At 38.5% G+C, this 25,406-nt stretch overlaps 1 protein-coding gene across 1 annotated transcript in view; it reads left to right on the top strand.

The window, feature by feature from the left end:
- Positions 1 to 6,562: 6,562 nt before the first annotated feature.
- The window catches only part of LOC139442876 (uncharacterized), a 117,631-nt gene continuing 98,787 nt past the window's right edge, over positions 6,563 to 25,406 (top strand). The window contains exons 1-2 of the transcript XR_011651704.1: positions 6,563 to 6,676; positions 9,061 to 9,163. The gene's annotated coding sequence lies outside the window, so the exon portion shown is untranslated. The remainder of the gene's footprint in view (positions 6,677 to 9,060; positions 9,164 to 25,406) is intronic.

The following is a 25,406-nucleotide window of genomic DNA, read 5'->3' as shown; positions in this document are numbered from 1 at the left end:
ATTCTTCTGGCGAATTACTTCACCTGCTGTCTGTCCACTGGCGAATTGAAAAGTGTGACATAATGAGAATTTAGAGCAATGTCCATAGATTCCTTACCTCTGGGGAAGAGGTTTTGCAATAGCAAAATGATAATGACATTTTTGTGGTGGGAGGTTTGGGTAAACAGACAGGAAATCCGATTGTCATTCTTTGCTTCAGACAAAAAGTCATCCAACACCTTCATGTTCTGGTTACAGGCATCAAAGAAGTTTTCATCTTCGAGATTGTAAGGTATTCCTTTAGCAAACCGTACATGGGGTTAGGATTGAAGAATGCTATCGTAAAGAGGTTGCCACACAGTATAACACCAGACAATATAGTTGGGCAGGGGTTGAACGAATCTATGACGTAATAGGTTGAAGACAGACACTGACTTTCCGCATCCACTGGGTCCAACAATGATGTTATTTGAGGGTATAAGGAACTTGAATCGTACGTGTCGCTGGTGCTCCCGAGATGAAAGCAAACGCGGAGATATTTCCTGATGAGCAGGAGGAGGGTGTTTATCCAGAAGAGGATGAGGAGGAGTAAGGTGTTTATCCAGAGGAGGAAGAAGAGAAGTCGATTCTTGAGTTAACCTATGCACCTGCTTCTGATGTCTCTGTAGATTATCTTTCCGTGTAAAACTCTTGCCACATTCTGGACAGGTGGTAACATCTATAGTATCAAATACAAGTGCGCGGTTAGAGGGTCTGAACCATTCTTTTATTTCCTTCAGCCATGCGATGCTTCAAGGCAGGTCGGATTCGTTTGACAGTAGCCTTTACTTTTGACACGGGTTGTATTTCCAGTGTAGTAATTTTCCCCTTCTTGGTTGTCATCTTTTTCTTCTTAGATGCAACCAGTCTCTTCGGCGACCCCTTTGATGCTATTGATTTTCTTTGACATGTTTTTCTTGGCTTGGTCTTGCTATGCTTTGTGAAAATGACTGTAGGTCCAAATATGTCTTCTGAAACTCTCTTCATGTTGAAAACGGACGTCTGTCAGCAAGGTCAGAGTGAAAATGTCAGTCACTCAACACTTCCGTTGAGTTATACAACACATATTGACATAGATCATACATTTATTCCCTGGCTGATAATTTCAGCAGACGCAGTCCCAAATGCTCATGGAGAAAAGGTGCAAAAAGGCGCCAAATAACGACAAATTGCAGTCGCAATAACATTCCATTTCGGTCGCGATGTCAAGTTTCCATATAAGGATATTCATTACTATCCATTGTTCTTTGTTAATGAATGGTCCAGTAATTGTTAATGAATGGTCCAGTAATTAGTTGCATGGTTGCATCTGGTCAGTTGACCCTGTATTCATCTAATAAAACTGATACATCACTCATACATTTACATATTAATGAGTTATCTTGCATATTAATGAGGGATTGCTGACCTTAGTTTCCATATAAGGATATTTATTACTATCCATTGTTCTTTGTTAATAAATACTCAAGTAATTAGATGCATGATTGCATTTGGTCAGTTGACCCTGTATACGTATTCATTTAATTAACCTGACACATCACTTATACATTTACATATTAATGAGTTATCTTATCTCTTAAAAGTTATCTACTAAACTATGTTATTCACTCTATTTTTTTCTCATAAAAATGATTCTTGGTATGGGTTAAATGAGTATTTTTCCATTGAAATATAAAAATGAACCGACATTTTGAACTCAAACATCTTTTAGAAAAAGAATAGAATTTTACAGTATTAAAACGTCTTATACCAGACTGGCATACATTACAGTCTTCAACACACGGGTTTCGCGATACCGACTCTATATTTCTGTGAGCTGACCTTTATAGTTGTCATGGCAACTGAATGTTAAAAGGAACTTATAATAGGTAACACCAGAAGAGTTAAGAACTGGACATGTGGTTTCTATCGAAATTCAACTCGCACCCCTCTTTGCCACATGTGATAGTCATTACTACGTGTAATACATCAAAGGAATATGTCTTACAATGACATTCCTTTCCCCATGAATCACATTTGAACCTCGTAGTAGCCACTTCCATATAGGGACACTCATTACTACGCTTTGTTCTCACTTAATTAAGGACTCATTAACACACTGCATTCGTGTATTGGAACCACAGACCTCTCATTACCCTTTCTGACCTGTGACGTCATGCATATATTTGACTATTAATGAGTTATTGCACTTACTGATCAACTTAGCCTAAGATGTGGAACGGGGCCCCATAGAACTGACTTGTAGGTCAGGCGCGACATTCAGACCGAGGACACGTGACGACCATGAGCGTTCATGGCATCTTGTTTTTAGACACGTGGTGTTGTTCTACATTTAATGTATGGTCAAGTAATTAATTGCATGATTGCATACGGCCAGCTGACCCTTTATTAACGTAATTGAATATCGGGAGATCTTCATGTTTACATAAAGGCTTGAGAAAAATATCTATGAAATTGCTAAGACACTGAGTACAGCTCTCGGGTCCTCCCACAATTGCTCTAAATGGTAAGTCTTAGGGATTTTCAATAGAAATGACTTCATAATTTTTATCATTAATTTCCTTTTGAATACATTTACTTTTATGTACTTTGGGTAGGCCATAAAATTAGCGGTTTTAGGTTCAAAATTGGTAAGATTTCTTTGTCTAGAATTTCGTCATCATACTTATTTAACAATTTCTTAACCTTATACTGGACAGATTTTTCTTCTCTTTTACTAGAATTGCTATAATATTGATCATCATTTAAAATGGACATTATCTTTCTTTGATAAAATGATTTATTTATAATAACAATAGCACCCCCTTTATCGGCTTCTTTATTAACGATGTCTGTATTATTTTTAAGATTAGTAAGGCCTTTCAATTCACATTCAGATAGGTTTGGTTTTGTTTGTGTTACATGAATAGGAGCACTTTCAAGTTTATCACAAAAGTCTTCCAAATATGTTTCTCTCCCGCGTGGAGGTATAGAACTGGATTTATTTTTCACCAGACTTTCACCATATTTCCTATTGCCTGCATCATCATCCCATTTGACGTCTTTGTCCTCTTCAGGTTCAAAATATTCAGCCAGCCTCACTTTTCGAGTAAAGTTCTTTAAGTCTGTTTTGATAGCCTCCGGATTGGGCGTAGGTGTAGGTGTAAACTTTAAACCTTTTTTCAGTAAACTGACTTCATTTACACTGATGGGATGACAAGACAGGTGTATGATTTTAGGATCTTTTATGTGATTCCCTGCCTTTTCCACCTTGGGAGTCTTGGCTTTTCTTGGAAACTGCCTCTTCCTTAAAAATATTTCTTTATTGCATTGCCGATGTAGGTAACGTTGTCACCATCATACTTGTTTCCAAACGATTTGTTTTTTATGATCACGTCCTGGTCCGTTGGGACCCTGTTGTCGTCCATATGTTTTAATATTCTTTAGTTTATCCCCACCTTTTTATCTATTACTAATGCGCCTTCGTATCTCTTCTTGAGAAAGGGGTTGCTGTTGTGAATGAACTGGTTCAGAATTCCCATCTGTAACTGCATCGGCAAAGGTTTTCCCGCATTTAACAACCTTTGACTTGTTGTTATTTGTCTTAGGCATTTCTATCTGGGATGCTTGATTCCCCATCACAATGGGTTTATTAACAGATGCATGAGGGGTGTGATCTGCTTGCTTCTTATTTTTGAAAAAACTGTTCCCATAACTTTCTTGATATCTCAGCAACCAGTTTTCTTTTAGTTACCACTTTTCAAATGCGTTTTCTTTATCTTTGTTGCACTCATCTTTCCAGATTTTAAGAAGTTTATCAAGTACATGCCCTGAATCTCTTCTATATAGCAATTCCCGCATATGTTCATCTGTGTCATCAAACTTACGCCGATAATTATCCACGTTTATTTGCATCGTCTGAATGTTACTTTGAAATCTCTGAACCGCTAGCTTGATACGAATATCTTTTGCTTCATCACTCTCGCCTTCTATTGGTCGAATGCGATATTTCAGAGGCAGATAATGTGTTCTTCATCAACCACGTTTCATAAATGATGCAGTGGTTTCTCACATTTAGATAGTTCCAAAAAGCTTTACTCCGTGCATTTCGGATAGATTTCCATAGGTGTTCCATTAACTTCCTCTGTCTATATACTTCTCTTTCTACCGTAAGATTCTGTATTTCTGCAATGTACGGATTTTGAATGGGGTCACCTTAATTGTCTTGAGGATGTCCAACTGAATCCCGTGAATTCGGCGTTTCCATACGGGTGCCTATGTGTTCACCCTTCATTGTCACTGCTAAATCTGTGATTAGCTCACTTGTGATGTTTTGTTTCATCTGTGTTTCCTTTGCAACCGTCAATAAATCTTTCAACAGTTCGTTTGTTGTTTCAACTTTTCCAGAAAGCACAGTGATCTTCCCTTGGATTTCTTTCACTTCTTTAACGAGTCCGTCATAGTCATTTATATATATATAAAGGTACGAAAATAGGAACGTCTTGTTCTACAAGTTTTAAAATATTTTTTTATACCAAAATAAAGAACACACAAACAAGCAAGTCTTCTATTGTCGCTTTAAAACTAATATTAGATTGTGAATGTGTTGCTTATATTTGGATTCCGTTCCTTATGTGACTAGGGGGAATTTCCATCGAAAATGCCTTCATATTTTGGACCTGATGTGTTTATAAACAAGAAAAAAACCATTACACTGCGATTCATTGTTTACCTGCCCTATCTTTAAGTGGAATGCGTTACGGTGTAAATCATATGCAATCATGAAACAGTGACAAATAACTCGTTGCTATGCACAAATAATAGTGGCGGAACTACTGTTTGCTTCACGTTTAATTGATTATCGATTCCACTACTGAACAACTGAACTTTCATGTGCATAAATTGATTTTTCCACGAATGTACCATTTTTGCATATTAAACAATTTCGCAGTAAGGATAGCTATATCGATTCTATGATAGTAGGCTGCAGGTATTAAGTGGGCTCCAGCAACACAACATTATGTGACTAACTATACAGTGGCATGTGTAAACATGCGTTATCGTGTCTAGGCACTCGTAGCATTCTAATGTTACACGAGCTGTCAATATATCTTGAAGTACAATTTCAATGAGGACTGTGACAATACACATGTTCTATATAATCATATGCAGCTAGGTTCTGAACAAAGAGCAACAGCAAATCATGACGATTTCAACCCGACAGCTTTTGTAAATAACCTCAAACACTTATGTACACTTGAATACATTCTTGAGGGGAGTTATGCTTCAAAACGCTAAGCGTATTTTCGTAAGTCTTCTTTTTGAAATACTATATACACACCATAGAAGCTTTTTCGAGCACAGATTTAAAGAATGAAATTATGTAAAAAAGAGGTTATCACACTTGTGCCTTTGGGATGGTAAATATTCTGTATTAGGAATAAATACTATGTATGTACCTCACCAAGGCTCGCTAAATACAATGTTAATTCCTAATACTGGATATTATACCATCCCAAAACACACTCGCGTGATAACCTCTATATCACCCACTTGTGTGATTCACACAAGACCAAAACCATAAGTCAACAATATTATTTTTAAAGTTGATGTTACACGATTACATTGATCTGAACATTTACATAAAACATAGCAAGGCTTTGGATATCTGTCATGAGACATTGATAACAAGTTTAACAAACGTGCAATGCATATCTTGTGATAGTCAACACAAAAATATTTCTCCCATAATCACCATTTGAAACATGTATGTAATTCATGTAAACTAGTATATGATTTTATCGCTGGATTTTATCACAGTTTGATTAGTTTAACCTGGTCACACTGACGCGAGGTATTCCTCAAATGATTATGTTCATGTTCTTTACCTTAATGATCCTTTCAAAAGAACTAGTAGCCATCCTAGCATTGTGATAATCTGTTCACGGTATGACCAAGAAGGAGTTGCCTTTACACCTAATGATAATACATGACAGCGAATGCCTACTAAGAATATCAAAGAATATCCTAGGTTTTTTTTGTCCAGAGACATTAAGGGTACTGATCATACGTTATGTATACTAATCAAACATGCCAAATATTAAAAAAAGGAACGTCACTAAGCTGTGAGGTGTAAAATATAGGCTGACATGTCTTCAGGATTTCAGTGTTGATAAAAAAAATCTTACTATATAAGTGTCCAGCTGTGCATTCGTCATAAAGTCAAAATATCGAACAAGAAATACCCGTTTAAGTTCTTTGTAAATGTAATTTTTGTTTCACTCGATTGCGAAGTGAATTTGTGTTCACATTTAGTTTATCAGTCCACGTGAAAAACATCCTTTGATCATTGTGACCACTGTTTAATACTGTTTTGCATACTATACTGGCAACATTTTAATCATTTTATACAGTTAAAATGTATGTTCAAAGGAGAGTGTGGCCAGGCAAAAGACTAGCATTGTTCGCCTATAATAATCTCGGGGCAGGCCAATGACTTGTAACTAATAATAGACGGTGGCAAACGGAAGCTGCGCAATGGACAATCACGCAGACCTCGTGCTAACAAAAGCTGGCCAGGGAAAAAAGCCATGTAATCGGGGAAAAAGCCATGTAATCGGGGAAAAATCGGCGCAGATTACTCCCATCATACATTGTATGGTACCTGCAAGTAATTACAGTGAGTCAAGTCTGCCAGTAACATGGAATAGATCACATCTAATTATGTGTACCGTGTGTGTGGCGACAAAACACCACAAGGTATCGCCATCTTGAAAGCGTGTCATTACTATCACGTCATTACTGATATGATAAAAGCAAAATATTTTCAAAATATCGGAACTTATTATGTCAATACATGTCTTAATACAGTTCGAATCTTATCGGCAAAGGTAGAAGTTATATCTTAGCTTATCTAACGAATCACTCCTGCAGACTTTCGCTAGCCTTCACAAGCTCCGCCATAGTAGAAATGTTTTATATCCGCTAGGTCCGAAACGATAAAGCAATGTTTCCATTTTGGCAATTCCTAGACCCTGTCGTTGTTTTAATAATAATGGTAACATAAGACGAAAAGGGACATTCAATAAATAGATCTGACACGTCAGTCATATGGTAGACGCATTATAAACGTCTGGTCAAATTATTTGGAAGGTGTATGCTTTCATTTTCCAGGCAGATTTTAGAGTTTATATCAATACACAAAAATTGAAACATGAATACATGTTGAATGTTACACACCCAAATCATTTTGGATGAAAATGTATTTTGTCGAGCTTTTCCGTTGTCTGTATATTCCAAACATAGTGTGTATAACTGGGCATATTTACAGAAGGAGGTAATTACCTGGAGGTAATTCACCAAAGCAAGTGGGACATAACATAGAGTATGTTGACTTTGTATGCACATTTCTTCACTTAAATGATTTAACACCACAACTGTATGATTTTGCAAAAACAGCGACAAGGTATATGCTTTACAACGGTATTAATCAAAACAATTGTTTCTTTCAATATTGAGGTTAGATGATTATAGTAACAAACTGGATTATATTTAGATAAAATGACTTCATCAACAGTCTATCACTATATTAACTTTCCAATATTCGGTCATGGTCCATTCTATGGTAGTTACTATACAACTATCAAACAATTGTAACATAGCAATGTACATATCAGATAATTTTAATATGGAGAAATGTGTAAAGAAACATTTTGGTTTTTTTCACTTTTATGTGTTTTAGCCAACACGAGCGAGTTTTTGTCAGAGTTTCAAGAGCGTTGTAAAGAGAGTGACTACGAAATGTGGTTTGAGGATTTGTCAAAATATTCTAAATTGAAAATGAACCAGTCTGTTAAGACTGTCTTTAAATTTGAAGAATACCTATCACTTGTCATTGTACATCCTTATAGAAATGCTTTGATTAAGTTAAGAGAGAGAGAGAGAGAGAGAGAGAGAGAGAGAGAGAGAGAGAGAGAGATTCTTTATTTCCTCCCGAAGTTAATCCGAAGATTATACATAATTAATCAAACGTATTCACACAAACTCATATTACCTGGACATATATACAATACAAGACAGTAGCACCAGTGCCATGCCATTCACACAGTACAAAAGGTTAGATCAGATGACATAATCAAGGTAAGGCATTAACGTAAATACATAAGCAGAAAATATCAGTAAAACAGATTCCCATGTAACTATATCAATACATTGTGAGAAGTGAGTATCAGCACCAAAGAAAAAAAATGAGAACATAGCTTCTTCATCTTGTAATTCCAACTGGACATAGGTTTCAACATCTAGCAGATCAATGAAAGTTGAAAACAGTTCATTTGGTTCCTGCAGAAGAGCAACACCAATGTGATTGACAAGATTCAGGAAAAACATGGCAAATATGCAGACCTCGCTTTCGAAATGTCACACTTGCATCCCAAGTACCAAGTTGTCCGATTCCCCATTGTTTTCGGTGCCTTAGGTTTGGTACCTCCCAATCTGTTGACTGACATTAGGAGAGTACCCGGGTTTTCGACAAGGAATACAACCCTTCTGACAATTTGGGTAATGCAGAAGGCTGCAGTGTTGGTGAGACTTCACATTCTACGAAAAGTTCTGGATGGGTTTGACTAGGCAGTGCTTCCTGGGAGAAGTCCCATTCGCTGTCTAGGCTGCGTGTAGAGGCAAGGGCCCTGAGCTGATGATGAGCCTAACCAGCCTGACTGTGATAGGATCACCCAAACCCGCTTTGCTGCATTTTTTATTTTATTCTGTACATAATCATAATAATAACAACAATGCCAATTCTGATGATTACATTCTGCCTTGGAGCACTTTATGCATGTGGAAAGAGTATAATGAAGGATTTCGACTGTAGTGTAAACTGTTTTGTTTTAGATTTCTGACACCTTTCTGCTGTTTTGTTTTTAAATCGTAAAATTCTAACAACAAACAGTCTGATAATTCATAATTAGGCAGGTGATCAGGCCAATGATAGGTAAATATGACCCGAATATGCAATAAATAAAAAAGCATCCTCCCTTATGGTGTCTATGAATTTATTTTCAGTAATCATCAGATGAACAAAGCGACATTGACACGGCCATTTGCATGAGTAGGCCTGCTTTGTAGATGAGCATAGGTGATCGATTTCATTTCTGCAATCTAAAAGGTAAGTCACGCTTTACAGCTTTCCATTTTGACGTGACAGATATAATCATCTATTCCACCCGAATTCTATGTATAATCTGATCGTGCTAATACTTGTGTATTTTGCCAACAAACGAGAAACTGTCCTCAAATCAAATCTTAATTATATTTTCATTGTATCTTTCACACACGCTGAAACGAGTCCAAATGTCAAATGTTTTTGTAGTGAAAACTGAGTGCCCAATTGCATAAAAACATCCCTAAATTATGATAAATAAAAAAGTATTCCTCGATATTTCAACAACAATATTTTGAAGTTTAACAATTGTATGTACCGTGAATATAGATAGCAACTTGACTTCTTGAAATAAATATTCACTGTAATGTGTATACTAATTTATGTAATTCAAACATCACTGTCTTCATTGACAACTAAATCGTTCTTAATTGCCATCGTCATTTAGTCATGCCCATATATTTATTACGGTTTATTGGTTATACCAGGTTCTATAACTAAGCTTCCCTAATCATCCTCTCCCACCTACCTACCCATATTGTGTCTATCTTACCCTACCAAACGACTCATTTTACAACCATATTAAATATTTTACACATGTAGATATACCATGGTGCATAAATAGGACAGTATATTTTACAGCGTGATCAAAATCTGGTAGTGGTTTCTCCACAACCGATATTACTATTGATGTGATGTATAACCAGTTGACATCTATTCCATATGCCAACATCCTGAAACAATGTAGATTGGGTAAAATGTGCAATTTACAGTTTATAGAATACAAGTACCACTTTCTTTTCATGTGTTCATTTATCAAATTCTTCGTTGTACATATCTAGCTCCATTTTACTTTCAGTCTCCAAATATCTTAATTTAATGAAGTTTATGCATGTGGCTTAATGGAGGAGATGACCTGGAAACCATATTTCATTGCATCAATCCGCTTAACAGTAACACAAAGCACTGAATGTCAACACACCCTATATTAATCAATGGAACAATGATAATATAATCCTTTTAATCTTATGGGTCTGACTAAAACTAAACCTGTTTGAGTCCATTCATTTTAATTAACAATTTGTCATAACATAACCGAATTTTCAGGGTATTTCTTTAAACAAAGGGATATTTGAAAATAAGAGATGGTTAAAGAAATACAAAACGGTTTTGAGTTATGGTAATGGATGGATACGAAAAAGGAAGGTCTAGATGTAACATGACAGAACATATTGACGATGTATTGTACGTGTGCAAACAACCTAAGAAAGTTTATGAACCCCTGCTGTTTGGGGAGAGTATAGATTAGTTGTCTCATATTCCAGAACCGAAACCTGCACTTTTCGAAGAGCTAGGTGTAGCCTGTATAGCAGGTGGTTAGTATTGCATGCTGGCAGCATGGTCAGGAGGTGGCAGCACCACATTGAGACAGGTCTAGAGCTGCGTCCGGAATAGAAAGGTTGTATTTAAGTAGCTATGGCAAGTATGTGAAGTATTAGAACGGCATGGCCTGAACATTTACCAAGGTGCAGGTGACGCTCAGTTGTAAACACACCCCATATTCGTTTACAAACATTCTCCACCGAACATGAAGCTGACTTATTTTGCATTGAACAGGAAGTAACCATAATTTGACAAGGCAATATCAATGTCTCCAGAGACCGATGTGAGTAAATGTGTATGAACAGTAATTGATCTTTAGATGAAACCGATGGCTTACTCAAAAAGTCAAAATACATGACCAGCGCGTGTTACTTGATATTTGTCTCACACACATGAGATATACAGAGTTACTTGATATTTGTCTCACACACATGAGATATACAGAGTTACTTGATATTTGTCTCACACACATGAGATATACAGAGTTACTTGATATTTGTCTCACACACATGAGATATACAGAGTTACTTTATATTTGTCTCACACACATGAGATATACAGAGTTACTTGATATTTGTCTCACACACATGAGATATACAGAGTTACTTGATATTTGTCTCACACACATGAGATATACAGAGTTACTTGATATTTGTCTCACACACATGAGATATACAGAGTTACTTGATATTTGTCTCACACACATGAGATATACAGAGTTACTTGATATTTGTCTCACACACATGACATATACAGAGTTACTTGATATTTGTCTCACACACATGAGATATACAGAGTTACTTGATATTTGTCTCACACACATGAGATATACAGAGTTACTTGATATTTGTCTCACACACATGAGATATACAGAGTTACTTGATATTTGTCTCACACACATGAGATATACAGAGCTACTTGATATTTGCAGAGCTCCGTGCTCTAGTGGTAGAGTGTCTGCCCGCATGGCGGAAGGTTTGGGGTTCGAGCCCTGGCCGCGTCATACCAAAAGACGTTAAAAATCGGTCCTTGTTGTTACGCTGTCTGGGGCTCGGCGTTAACATGCTAAAACAAGGACTAGTCGGCTCGGAGTCAGTATGCTGTGTCTGAGTAGGGTCTTCATGTTAAACAGCGGCATGGTATGTCAGTAGGCTAGAACTATAAAATCTATATTAGTCCGGACTAGACACTACACTATCTGTAACTTGCGTTTGGTTATGCATGCAAAGAATTTATTGCAAAACATGACAAAATCTGAAAACGTAAGAAGAATGAATAATTATTTTCATAAGAAAAGAACTTACATCTTTGTGTGTTCCATTGTATTATCCATTTGAAATACACATCAAATTACTTATGGAGCATACACCGATATGAGTATCGCGTATCCCACTTCGTAGATTGTGAAAACATCACTAGCTCATGTAGTGCGCTCTCTGTGTAGACCAGGAAGTAACAGTCAATTCCTAGAATTGACAATTATTTGATAAATTTGTTGACATTTGTAAACAACGCCCTGTTGCTAGCGACGTACTGAAAGTAGTACTAAAAATAATGTTGCGGGTAAATAGATTGTTTACATTGTACATTGCAGCTTGATGGATAGTTTGTGTTTTCAGAAAGCTGATCGGTACAGTAATAAAATGTTTTGAGTAAATATATAGAGAGTTGCAATCTAAATGTAGCCGAGGGATGCTAAATTTTATTTCAGGAAGGATTTGACAGGGTTACACGCTTCCTCCTACGGAAATACATAAGCGATTTCTATGGCGACAATTACAATGTATAAAGTTATACCAGGAACTAGCTTTGTATCAACATGGATACTTATGATATACACGGGTCCTACCATGGAAAGGAATCTTATCGTTAAATATATACTGTATATATCTTTTTCCTTCGTATTTAGATGGTAAGAAAGATAACTTGATTTGTTTAGGTGGGGCGGCGGTAGGGGTCATAAAAGAAAGTATTAGTTGCACCCCATTCAACGTGAAAGGGGTATCCCGACTGCAAATGCGCCTGATCTAAATTGACAGCAATCATCAATGCCTTAGAATAGGGGCAGTCAAAACCCACAAATATTTTCTCTGTGTGGACATCCAGCATGACGTTAAGCATGACCTCCATGGGGAGACAGGGTTAGAAGGGAGGTCCCCAGCACCCAATGCTGGTCGTAAGAGGCGGCCAATTGGATCGTGTGGTCAGACACGCTGACATGGTTGACGGCGTGTCCTCCAATCTGACGGCGTCGATGGTTGCTGACAATATCAACCACTGGATTGTCTGGTCCTACTCGAATATTTACAGGCCGGATCATTTAGCTGGATTATTTCTGAGTGTGGCGTTAAACAATAAAAACAAACGAAACATCCAGCCTAAACAATTACTTTGTTTTGAAAGAAGAACATGTTCCATCACACATCCAAGTGGCTTCAAAATACACACTTCCACGAAGGAACTTGGTACCGTGTCAGTCAAGGCAAATGGTCCGTAGGCTGTGGGGTAGTACAGTGGTGAAAACTCTTCACTCATATACCCGGGTTCGATTTCACACATGGATACAATGTGCGAAGCCCATTTCTGGTGTCCCTAGCCGTTATATTATTTGAATATTGCTAAACAGCGGTTTAAAAATATATTCACATACTTACTCACTCGAGTGTTAACCCAATCAACATTATCATCATCATGACGTGCGATGATAGTGCTAATTTATCATATTGAATCGACCCCAGCTTAAGTTTCGACGTCTATATTTATAATGCGTCAGCATGTGATGACTAACAAAGCGTTTGACACTCGTTTTAATGGAAGGGTATGATTATTTGGGTGAATCATACATTTTGTGATTGACGCTTGAGCTACACAGGCCGAAGGACGCCGCGTTTGCACTTTTGTAAAGTACCATAGTGTCTGAAATGGATTTTTGTCGAAAGCTGAATATATTTAGATAAGAGACAACCTAGTTTGACTAACTTTGACTTCCGTCATCAAAGCTGGCTTGACCTACCCAGGCCTCATGACATTTAATATTACCCAATGTTATATTGCATACGCCGTCATATGCAGTAGACTCCCTAAAGCCTATGCCTATCTCAAACCAAATATTTGGTCCAAACATGTCTTTATACATAAGTAGCATATTAGTTTTGTAATAAATCTCAAACTTCGAGATTAACATTCACGGATATGTCGAACCTTGACTTAGGGTTCTATCACTACTATTTAGACATGAATGTCAACAGTTGGCTATTAATATAATCATATTGAATCTTCTAATTTGAAAATACCTAATGAAATGAATCCGCGCTTTGTTGTTGTTTTCAAAGGTCATATCAGGACCATGCAGCGTGGAATGGTAACGTAACACTTTCCCTCTCGTTTCCAGTCGATATCTTCATTGACATTTGGAACAGTTTCCATCCCTACCTGTGGTGATCTATCAACCTCTCAGGAAGGCATACTAAAGCAAATGCTTGGCATGTCAACATGTGCATTTAGCATGACGCAGAGAGAAGTTAAAAATATTGTATCTGAAAAGTGCATTTAATACTAAATTTATAGTATTCCAAGATGTTATTGAGAAGCGATGGGTTCATTCAGAAAACCACAAAATCTATAGTCTAACATGATCTTGCATCACCATATCGACTATTTCGATAGACCCTATGTTTTATAATAAGTGACAAGAATAAGCTCAAAACCTCTTAGAACTATATTTTATAATTCATTTAACACATATGTACCTCTTGTTTCCAAATACTTATAAGTATGTGTCTACAACTTTGTAATCACGACACTGTGCTTTTGTGCAGGCATTAAGGAGATCAATTTTATGCAGTGATATAAATGTTCTCCCTTGTTGAGTCAGATAGATGTGTTCAGTTATTACTCTATTCAAATGATTGTAGCTGCATGCTTTCTGAGGCAACGTGGAAAATAATAAATGACTCAAAGCAGTTATGCCCATTGGCATATTATAATGAGTAAACATAAATTTGGAATGGAAAAGAAATGAAATATGAATTAACACTTGCCAAAAACGAAATATGATTTACAATTTAATACTTTGATAACAAAACAAAAAACAAATATAATTTTGAACTAATAACTTAACAACCCTTACAAATTTGTATGTGTTGAAAATTTGAAAGCGTTCTACACTGTCCTACACTGTAGGAAATAACAATAAAATACGTCTTAGTGTGGACTCGACATTCATTCACACCACAAAGGCCACGCGTTTGCTACGATTGCTTCCAATGTACTTAGTAAAACAGTATACACTTTAAAAGGTGTTTATCTTCTAACGGATAGGCGACTTTGGTGTGAAGACATATGAAAAGCAAACTAAACAGCAAAAAAACATACGTGTAGAACCGTGCCCGCATCTTACACACGGCCTTTGAGAATGAAATCCGCAAAACACTCGCCTTTGCGTAGCAGCTGATGCCAAGTTGATATAATTTATTTCGTTACATAACGGTATATAAGCACCCAACTGTCATGCAAGCAATATCATACAGTGATTCCCTTATAGTGTTTACCTTATCCCAGTGTATCGCTATCTTTATCAAAATGAAATAACAACCAGGCTCCAACGTTATTGAAACAGGAAATGTGCGAATCACTATCAAATATATCTGAGGGTACTTATATCTATACCATTATCTACTATGAACACACGCCTTTATAAAAAAAACTGTGTCTCATAAGGATATCCTTTTGAATGTGGCTAGTAAGATTAAGACGGTATCTGTGAACTGCATATGTCTGGGAGAGAAACACCCCGTTGAAAATAAAAAATACATGCGAAAGAGAACGTGTTCTTAACTTTGCCTTCAAGACATACATATGTCACTTGAAATGGCATCAACAATGGGGTATGAAAATGGGGTTACCGGGTATAATTGTTCCAGATACACTCTTCAAAAATAGAAACGCACAGGTAGTATGTAAGTAAGGATAAGAATTTATGGATGAACAACTTCTTTATTACAATTAAGAGCGACGTTTCGGTGTAGGTTCTAACACCGTTATCAAGCAAGTGTTTTACAGAGTGACTGACAGACTGATATTGAAGATTTAACGTGCCCTTTCCGACTGTAGCGTATTTCGCACACGGGCCTGGCCAGACCATTTAGTGTATTCCGAAAAGGGTGAAAGTGGTGTGTGCAACCCAAGAGGGGGCTTTTAGGGGTTGCTTAATTATATTGAATTTTTGGAATTTTTAAATTTGGAATAAATGCCAAGGTGTGTGGAGGAGGGAACTAAGGGAGCCGGGTGAGGTGGGTGTTTGTATGTTTATTGGATTTTGGATGGGTAGATTAATTAGTTTTTAGATGCGCTTAATTAGGTCTGTTTTGATTAGGAATACGCCTAGGGCCTTGAAGTTTTCTAGTTTATTTTGAGGGTTTAGTATTTCATCTAGAGTAGGAACCTTATTTAGATTGAGGGTGGTTTGTAGTGTAGTTCTGTGTGTTTGGTAGTGGGTGCAGTGGATGAGTGCGTGTTCTGTGGTTTCGGGTTGTTTGCAGTGGGGTCAGTTGCCTGTGGTGTGCCTTTTAAGATTTTTTAGGTGGTTATTTCGGTTAGTGTGTCCTGTTTGGAGTTTTGTAATTAATCTGTCAATTTTTTTGGAGGGGTGTAGGATTTTAGGTTTGGCTAGTGGTTTTCTGAGCACTTTTTTGATTTGGCTATTTGAGTTTTGATATTGATTATGCCATTTTTTGGTTATCTTTTGTTTGTCTACACTTTTAATTTCTGATTTTGAGATGGGTAGGTTTAGGCTTATTTCTGGTATTTTGAGAGATAATTTAGCTGCTTTATCGGCGCTTTCGTTGCCGTAAATTCCTACGTGGGCGGGGATCCACAAGAAGGTTATTTGTTTGCCTGCTTTTGTTAGGTCGTTGGAGCTTTTAAGTATTTGATTATTAATTTAGGTCGTTTTTTTGGTATTTTTGTTTTGGAGGGCTTGTAGTCCACTAAGGGAGTCGGTGAGAATTAGGATTTTATTGTTGTTTTTAGATTGTTGGTTATGCAGGGCTGAGGCCATGCCCATAAGTTCGGCCGTGAATATAGATTGGTTGTTAGGGAGTCGGTAAGATTGTGTGGATATGTCACAGAGTGACTTAACTGCACTCTGGACAACGCAATGTTAAAGAATTGTAGCTTCTGAACAACAACCCTATTTGTACAGTATCGTTTAGGAAATCTGAACTATTTTAACATGATGTAATCCATGCGTAACGGCGGTCAGTTGAACCATTGTCTAACACAGCATTTCACATTATGACATTTATAGCCTTAATCCAATTTCCCCGTCAACACATGCGCGTTGACAACTGGTGGAGAATCCGGGTAGAGTAACTTTTGAGCTTACTCCTGATCCCGTAACCTTTCCACTTGCCTACCATCTACATACGTGTATATATCGAGGATGAATCCCCAAGTCCTGTGTCTACCCTATGAAATCGCTAGCGTCCTGATCAACATGGATCTCCAGCACCTTCATCTCGAATGGACCATCCAAGAAAGTATGGACAACCTTCAAGTGAACCTTAAATGGAGGAAACAGCCAGCAGCCACAGTGAGTAATGTCATGATAAAGTCGTCAACCATGAAGTCCCGGGCCAAAATGGAGCGAGATAGGAAACGCCATAACAGTTATATGAAGAGAAAATGTGCCCAACTCCATGCTGATGAATGTCCCTCGCTGAGCACCCCAAACGTAAATAGTGTCAGTACAGTTGCCATGTGTATCAACAAGAAGGCAACACCTACGTACAGTGATGCGTCATGTCAATCTGAGAAGTCCCCATCAGTTAACACTGGGACCATGACGAACCCGGTCCCGTTTGCCAGTGTTGGTTCTCAGACCTCAACTAAAATAGAAACTGCATCGTCAGTGCTGAAAACTAAAACAACTACACAGTCGCCTCCTAACCAACCCAGCTCTACCCGAATTACAGAAAGAGTTCTTAAGCAGCGAGTCAAGAACAACAAACCCGAATTTCTCATCAAATGGCAGAATCTACCCAACAACAAAAACACCTGGATCCCTGAGGCTAAGCCTGACAGTGTCGCCGTAGCATACCTGGACAATAATGAAAAATGTGTACCCGGGCCTAAACCATATGAAGAATCCCCATATGATGCCCACGTGGCCTACATGCAGGCACACCGGGCCAGAGTGCAACAGAACGTTCGCATTCGGGATAATTATGCTTTTTAATATTATGATAACTGACAATTTCACGTTTATATTTGAACATGTGAACAGCGACTTATCTCGACATGAGGACATGTCTTTCTCGAGAGGGCGGCAATTGTCACAGAGTGACTTAACTGCACTCTGGACAACGCAATGTTAAAGAATTGTAGCTTCTGAACAACAACCCTTTTTGTACAGTATCGTTTAGGAAATCTGAACTATTTTAACATGATGTAATCCATGCGTAACGGCGGTCAGTTGAACCATTGTCTAACACAGCATTTCACATTATGACATTTATAGCCTTAATCCAATTTCCCCGTCAACACATGCGCGTTGACAGATATAGCTGGTTGTGTGGTATGGACTCCGAAGCCTGTGTGGTTGGAGATCGGGTCTGAAGATCCGTCAGTGTATATGTGACACCAATTTGACCAATTTTCGTGTATGTATGCGAGTGTGGTGGTTTTAGCTATGTTTGGGTCGGTTTGTTTATTTATTTGGTTTGCTAGCGTTGTGTCTATTTTGGGTATTTTGAGTTTAGGGGTGAAGATATTTGATTTTTTGCAATTTTGTTTAAGATTTTGAGTTTAGTGTTCATTGAGGTAGTTAGTTATTCTTTTGGATATTGGGGTGAGTAAGGGGTGTTTGCGAGCTAGAGCTTGGTTTCTTTGGCTAATGTTTTGGTTAATTAAGTTTTGGATGAGAGGGTTTGTTTGGGACGCGGCCCAGAAATTAAGGCTTAGATGTTCCCTGCGTAGATTTAGTGGCATTTCCCCTGTAAGTGCCTGAAGTGAGGTGTAGGAGGTGCCATGTTGGGTGCGTGTAATTAGTTTAAGGGCTTGGTATTGTATTGAGTCAATTTTTTTTAGATAGAGAGTTGTTTAGGGTATTGTATATGGCGCAGCCGTAGTCTAGTTTTGATCTAATTAGTGCTGTATAGAGTGAGAGGAGGGTATCTTTGGAGGCTCCCCAGTTAGAGCCGGTGAGACATCTTCGTGTGTTAAGGTCTTTGCTGCATCTAGTTTTTAGGTTTTGGACGTGAGCCTCCCAGGTGAGGTGTTGATCGAAAATGAGTCCTAAGAATTTGGTTTGTTTTTGGAATTTGATTGTTTGGTTGTTTAGCTGCAGGATTGGGAAGGCAGGTTTCATGTTTTTATGTTTGAATACTACTCCTGTTGTTTTATCTGAGTTAAGGGAGAAGCCCCATTTGTCTACCCATTGTTGTATTTTATTTAGAGATTTTTGGATTAAGTTTTCTGCCATTTTAATGCTTTTAGTGCGGACCCATAGGGCTCCGTCATCCGCGAATTTTGAAGTGTTTAGTTTAGGGGATAAGCCCTCGAATAGATCGTTTATCATTATATTGAAGAGGGTTGGGCTGAGGATGCTGCCCTGGGGAGTGCCATTTTCTAAGGGACACTGGTCCGATAGCGCATGGTCTATACCCACGGTTATTTTGCGATTGTTTAGGAAATCTTGGATGAAGTTTATTATTTGGCCTTTTAGCCTTTAAGTTTTTGTATTAGCCCGTGGTGCCATACCATATCGAAAGCTTTAGAGAAGTCGAGGAATATGCCTATGGTGTATTGCTTGTTTAACTGTCCTGTTTTTATATCCTGTTCTAGTCGGGCGAGGTTATCGAGAGTTGATCGGCCAGGAGTGAAGCCGCTTTGGTCGGGGTTTATGATGTTGTTTTGGTCTAGGTAGTGCTGTTGCCTATTTTTAGTCATAAGTTCCATTATTTTGCAGAGATTTGAGGTTAGGGAGATGGGCCTATAGGAGTTAGCCTGGTCTGCTGGTTTATTTGGTTTAGGTATTGGTATTACTAGAGCTACCTTCCATGAGGATGGGACCTGTCCGTTTAGGTAGACTAGGTTGTATAGTTTAAGTAAAGTTTGGAGTAGTTTGGTAGGTAAGTGTTTGATTATTTGGTAAGAGGTGAGGTCTAGGCCAGGGGCTGTTCCTTTTTTTCTATTGTTTAGTACGTGATTTAGTTCTTCTAAGGTGTAAGGCTGGTTTATTTCTAGGTTGTCTTGTCTGTTTTCTTTGGAGAATTTGGTTAACTTTCTTTTTTTAGTTTATCTTGGAATTTTTTACTGAAGTTACTGTTGCTACTAACTTTAGAGAAGTGTTTGGCTAGGTTGTTGGCCTTTTGGGTGGGGTTAGTTGAGTTGTTTATATTGGGGCTTTTTGTGCCGTTTGATGCCTCTGATGGCGTGAATTTTGCGCCACACCTTCCTAGCGACGGTGTGGTGATTTAGCTCCTCACAGAATTGTTTCCAGTTTTTGGTTTTAGCAGTTTTAACTAGGTTTTGGACTTGGTGGTTAAGTTCATGGGCTGTTTTGAGATGAGAGGGGTCTCGTTTAGCTCTGTTGAAAGCCGATTTGCGTTTTAGTCTAGTTAGCTCTATTTCCTCATTCCACCAAGGGACAGTGGGTTTTCCTGGGTGGGATGATTTGAAGGGGATTGCGGATTTGGCTGCGTTGATAATGAAGTTAGTTAGGTTTTGACAGAATGTTTCGGGGTCTTTTGTTTCTAAATCGTTTAGATTAGCTTGGTTGCATAATTCTTGGAATTCGTCCCAGTTGGCGTTTTTGTACTGAAATTTAGGTTCCTGTTTAGGGGTTTGATTTGGTATTTTTAGATTTCCTAGGGTTATATTTATGGGAAAGTGGTCGCTGCCTAGAGGTACTGGGTGGACGTCCCACATCAGACTTTGTGCTAAGTCTGGCGTACATATTGTTAAATCGATAGCCGACATGGTGTGGTGGATTTTGTCGTATCTAGTTGGTTGGTTATTGTTTAATAGTATTAGGTCATTTTTTCCGATCCACTCTGATATCAGTTGTCCATGGTTGTCTGGTTTATCTGCAATGCCCCAGGTAGGATGATGGGCATTGAAGTCTTCTAGGAAGATGGTTGATTTTTTTCCTAATTGGTAAAGGATGTCTAGGTCTGTATCTTTAATTGGTTTTAGTGTTGAGTGATAGATGTTAATGATTTTTATTTTTTGGTTATTGATGGTGACTTGGATTCCATTAGCTTCTAGATTAGGAGTGTTTACTTTAACTTCCTCGTAGTTAATATCCTCTCTAACGTAGATGATTAGACCTCCTCCTGTTCTGCCTGGGATGGTTTTTGACCTGTCGGTTCTTACTGCGTTAAAATTTGGAAGGTTGAATTTAGTTTTATGTGAGAATTTGGTTTCTTGAATACATGCTACATGGGGACCTTTATCTATTTTGAATTTAGCTTTAAGTTCAGAACCATGGCCGGCGAGGCCATTGGCATTCCATTTGAAAAATGTTTAGGCCTTCCATTGGGAAACTGGGTTGATTTATGTTTGGTTTAGGCTTGGTTTAGGTATTTACTTTAGTAGGTCATTAAGGTTGCTGCTGAAACGGTCGAAAGGGGTGGTGACGAGTTTTAGTTTATGTGCTACACCAAAGAAGGCTTTGGAGCTGGCTTCTGGGTTAGACTGCTTTAACATGTAAGCTAGTAGGAGGACTAAGTTGTTTAGTTTTTTGCTTGCTACGTTTTGGTTGAGTTTTTTTCTATGGCTTTTGGTTTTGGGGGCTGACAAGGTTAGATCGTATATTTCTTCTGAGGATGTGTACTCGTCCTCTTCTGTTAAATTATCTTTAGTTTGGTCACTCTCTTCGGTGGTGGGTTGCATGCTGGGTTTGGGTGTGAGAGTCTGAGTGGTTTCTGTAGTTTCCCTGTTGACTGGATGTTCGGGGGGTGCCTGTAGGTGTTGGGGTGTTGTTGCCCTTGTGGCTGTGATGGCTTGTGTTGGTGCTGGTTGTGTGGTGGTCGTTGTGCGTTGGGTTTTGCTTGCGGGTGTAGATGTGGTAATTGTGGGGAGAGAGGTGGGGAGGGTGGGAGTGTGGGTTTGTGGGATGTGTGGGGTGTGTGGGGTGTGTGGGGTGTTTGTTTCGTTTGCGATGTATGCGTCTTGCTGATTTTGGTCCCAGTCGGAGCCTGGGTATACTGTTTTGCGTGCGTGAGTGTTGTTGTTTTGGGTGATTAGCGGTATGATTATATTGTAGGCAATTAGAACATTGCTTTACTTGCTTGATGTATGGTTTGACCTCTAAGTTATGGTTAGCGCCGAAAGTAAGTTACTTACTTACTTATATTGGAGATTTAACGTGCGCTTTCCGACTGCAAGCGTATGTCGCACACGGGCCCGGCCAGGCCATTTAATGTGTTTCCAAAAAGGGGAAAAGTGAGTTTGTGCAACCCAGGAGGGGGCTTTAGGGGTTACTTATATAGTAATTTTGAAATTTTGAGATTTGGAAAGAATGCCAAGAGTGGGTGGGGGACGAACTAAGGGAGCTGTGTGTGTTGGGTGGTTATCAAATAAGGTAGTTTTGGTTTTAATATTTTATTTGGGGTTTAAATGCGACTAATTAGTCCTGTTTTTATTAGGTATATGCCTAAGGCTTTGAATTTTTCTAATTTATTTTGTGGATTTAGGATTGATTCTAGTGTAAGTCCGGTTTTAAGATTTAGGGTGGTCTGTAGTGTTGTTCGGTGTGTTTGGTAGTGTGTGCAGTGAATGAGTACGTGTTCTGGTGTTTCTTGTTGTTTGCAATGTGGGCAGTTTCCTGTTGTGTGTAGTTTAGCTATTTTACGGTGATTATTTAGTTTGGTGTGGCCTGTTTGTAGTTTGGTAATTATTCTGTCGATTTTTTTGGATGGGTGTAGTATTTTGGGTTTATTTAGGGGTTTTTTGAGTACTTTCCTGATTTGGCTATTTGAGTTTTGGTATATATTTTGCCATTTTTTGTTAATTTTTTGTTTAGTGACACTTTTGATTTCTGATTTTGAGCTGGGTAAGTTTAAGCTTATTTCTGGGAGTTTAAGGGATAATTTTGCTGCTTTATCTGCCTTTTCATTTCCAAAGATTCCTACGTGGGCGGGGATCCAAATGAACTCTATTTGTTTACCTACCTTAGTTAAGTTGTTTGAGCTATTGAGTATTTGATTTATTAGTTTGGGGCGGTTTTTAGTGTTTTTATTTTTGAGGGCTTGTAGTCCACTGAGAGAGTCGGTTAGGATGAGGATTTTTTGGTGTTTTTTAGATTGCTGATTGTGTAGTGCTGAGGCCATGCCCATTAGTTCGGCCGTGAATATGGATTGGTTGTTTGGGAGTCGGTAAGATTGTGTGTCTTTGGTTGGTTGTGCGATGTGGACTCCGAAACCTGTGTGTTTTGAGATCGGATCTGAGGATCCGTCTGTGTATATGTGACACCAATTTGGCCAATGTTCATGTATGTATGCTAGTGTGGTGGTTTTAGCGATGTTAGGATCGGTCTGTTTATTTAGTGTATCGGCTAGTGTTGTGTCTGTTTTTGGTATTTTAAGTTTTGGAGTGAAGATATTGGATGATTTATTGTTTTGTTTAAGATTATTTATTTTGTGTTCGTTTAGGTAATTGGTTATTCTTTGGGAAATTGGAGTAAGTAGTGGATGTTTCCGGGCTAGGGCTTGGTTTCTAGGGCTAATATTTTGTTTTATTAAGTTTTCGATTAGTGGGTTTGATTGGGACGCGGCCCAGAAGTTTAGGGTAAGTTGTTCCCTACGTAGTTTATGTGGCATTTCTCCTGTTAAGGCCTGGAGTGAGGTGGAAGAGGTGCCATGTTGAGTTCGTGTGATTAGTTTTAGGGCCTGATACTGGATTGAGTCTAGTTTTTTAATGAGAGAGTTGTTTAAGGTGTCGTAAATGGCACTGCCATAGTCTAGTTTGGACCTAATTAGTGATATATAGAGTGAGAGGAGGGTGTTTTTAGAGGCCCCCCAGTTGGAGCCGGTTAGGCATCTTAACGTGTTTAGGTCTTTGCTGCATCTGGTTACAAGGTTTTTAATGTGAGCATCCCAGGTGAGATGTTCATCGAAGATTAATCCTAAGAATTTGGTTTGTTTTTGGAATTTGATTGGTTTGTTGTTTAGTTGGAGGTTTAGGGTGGCGGGTTGCATATTTTTGTGTTTAAATACTATTCCTGTGGTTTTTTCTGAGTTTAGGGAGAAGCCCCATTTGTCAGCCCATTTTTGTATTTTATTTAGAGATTTTTGTAGTAAGTTTTGGGCCATTTTAATGCTTTTAGTGCGGATCCAGAGGGCTCCATCATCCGCGAATTTTGATGTGTTTACTTTGGGGGATAGTCCCTCGAATAAATCGTTAATCATAATATTGAAGAGTGTTGGGCTTAGGATGCTGCCCTGGGGAGTGCCATTTTCTAGGGGACATTGGTCCGATAGCGTTTGGTCTATGCCCACGGTGATTTTGCAGTTTGTTAGGAAACTTTGGATGTAGTTAATTATTTGACCTTTAAGTCCTATTTTTTGTAGTTTTTGTATTAGCCCGTTATGCCAAACCATGTCGAATGCTTTGGAGAAGTCTAGAAAGATGCCTGTAGTATATTGTTTGTTAAGTTGGCCTGTTTTAATGTCCTGCTCTAGTCGGGCGAGGTTATCTAAGGTTGAGCGTCCAGGAGTGAAACCGCTTTGGTCTGGATTTATTATGTTGTTTTGTTCTAAGTAGTGTTGTAACCTGTTTTTGGCCATTGATTCCATTACTTTGCATAAGTTAGAAGTTAGGGAGATTGGTCTGTATGAATTAGCCTGGTCAGCTGGTTTATTGGGTTTGGGGATTGGTATGACCAGGGCTTGTTTCCAAGGTGATGGGACATGTCCGTTTAGATATATGAGGTTATAGAGTTTGAGAAGAGTTTGGAGTAGTTTGGGTGGTAGTTGTTTAATTATCTGGTATGAAGTAAGGTCTAAGCCTGGGGCTGTGCCCTTTTTCCTATTTTGTAGGACGTGGAGAAGTTCTTCCATTGTGAAATGGAGATTAATTTCTAGGTTATTATCTTTTGGCTCTTTGGTAAATTTGGTTTCTGCTTTTAGTTGTTCCTGGAATTTTTGGTTGAAGTTGCTATTGCTACTGACGGCCGAGAAGTGATTTGCTAGGTTATTAGCTTTTTCAGTGGGGTTTGTTGAATTGTTTACGTTGGGAGTTTTTTTATGACGTTTAATGCCCCTAATGGCGCGGATTTTGCGCCAAACTGTTCTGGCGTCTGTATGATGGTTAATTTCTTCGCAAATTTTTTTCCAGTCTCTTGTTTTAGCTGTTTTAACTAAGCTTTGTACTTTGTGATTTAGTTCGTGTGCTATCTTTAGGTGTTTGAAGTCACGTTTGGCTTTATTGAATGCGGATTTGCGTTTACGCCTCGTTTGTTCTATCTCCTCGTTCCACCAAGGAACCGAGGGTTTGCCTATGCTGGTTGTTTTGAAAGGAATGGAGTTTTTAGCTGCGTTTATTATATAGTCAGTGAGGTTTTTACAGTAGATTTCGGGGTCGTTACTTTCTAGGTCAGCTAGGTTAGCCTGGTTGCAAATGTCCTGAAATTTGTCCCAGTCGGCTTTGTTGTAGTGGACTTTAAGGTTCCTGGTTTGGGGCTGGTGATGGGATGTTTACGTCTCCTATAGTTATATTTATGGGGAAGTGGTCACTACCTAGTGGTACCCCGTGTACTTCCCATTGAATACTTTGGGCTAAATCTGGGGTGCATATGGTTAAGTCGATAGCCGACATTTTGTGGTGTATTTTGTCGTATCTAGTAGGTTGGTTGTTATTTAGT

Source organism: Haliotis cracherodii, unplaced genomic scaffold, assembly GCF_022045235.1.
Source record: "Haliotis cracherodii isolate W230 unplaced genomic scaffold, xgHalCrac1.p SCAF_5, whole genome shotgun sequence".
Classification (NCBI taxonomy): domain Eukaryota; kingdom Metazoa; phylum Mollusca; class Gastropoda; order Lepetellida; family Haliotidae; genus Haliotis; species Haliotis cracherodii.
The sequence above is the reverse complement of the archived record's forward strand: the minus strand, read 5'-3'. Positions and strand labels throughout refer to the sequence as shown.